This window comes from Penaeus monodon, chromosome 30 (genome assembly GCF_015228065.2).
Source record: "Penaeus monodon isolate SGIC_2016 chromosome 30, NSTDA_Pmon_1, whole genome shotgun sequence".
Classification (NCBI taxonomy): Eukaryota; Metazoa; Arthropoda; class Malacostraca; order Decapoda; family Penaeidae; genus Penaeus; species Penaeus monodon.
The window spans coordinates 5,344,209-5,344,681 of NC_051415.1; the positions used below are offsets into that span (position 1 = coordinate 5,344,209).

The following is a 473-nucleotide window of genomic DNA, read 5'->3' on the forward strand; positions in this document are numbered from 1 at the left end:
AGACAACGATAGCGAATCTTAAAGGGGGGGGAAGAAAAAAACGTTTCTCGCCGCCGTAATCCGCTCCATCACACGCCGGTAAGTAGCCGGGGAATCAATTGGCCTCCCTGGTTGACGAGCGAAAGGGCGTGGGCTCCGTAAATGGCCAATGGAGAGGCGGGCGAGGCGGGGAGGCACGGGGAACGGCCAATGATGGTTTGTTTACGGCCCCGCGCGCTGTGAGTGGCCGCTTCTGACCAATCTGTAGTCGCCGTTATTTCGTCCAATCTCAGGTAACTTTTCATGTTTGGCGCCAATAATTATCTGCCAATCTTCACTCGGCGCCTATTAGGGGAGGGATGGGCGGCCCCGGGTGGATCTCGCGGGCGGGCGGGCGTGAGATGGGCGGGATGGACGGCGCAAAAGGCGAGGGGGGAAAACGACGGGAAGGAAAAGGCGAAGAAGGGAAATGGCCGTCGTCGCTGGGGATATGT

The 473-nt window shown here is 59.0% G+C and overlaps 1 protein-coding gene across 4 annotated transcripts in view; it reads left to right on the plus strand.

Moving 5' to 3' along the window:
* Nucleotides 1-473, plus strand: part of LOC119592488 (nuclear transcription factor Y subunit B-4-like) — an 8,853-nt gene continuing 8,380 nt past the window's right edge. For 2 of the 4 annotated variants that reach the window (XM_037941322.1, XM_037941324.1), the window contains exon 1: nucleotides 1-78. The gene's annotated coding sequence lies outside the window, so the exon portion shown is untranslated. Of the gene's footprint in view, nucleotides 79-126; nucleotides 273-473 lie in introns of those variants that run through there. The other 2 variants (XM_037941323.1, XM_037941325.1) reach the window with 1 other exon arrangement.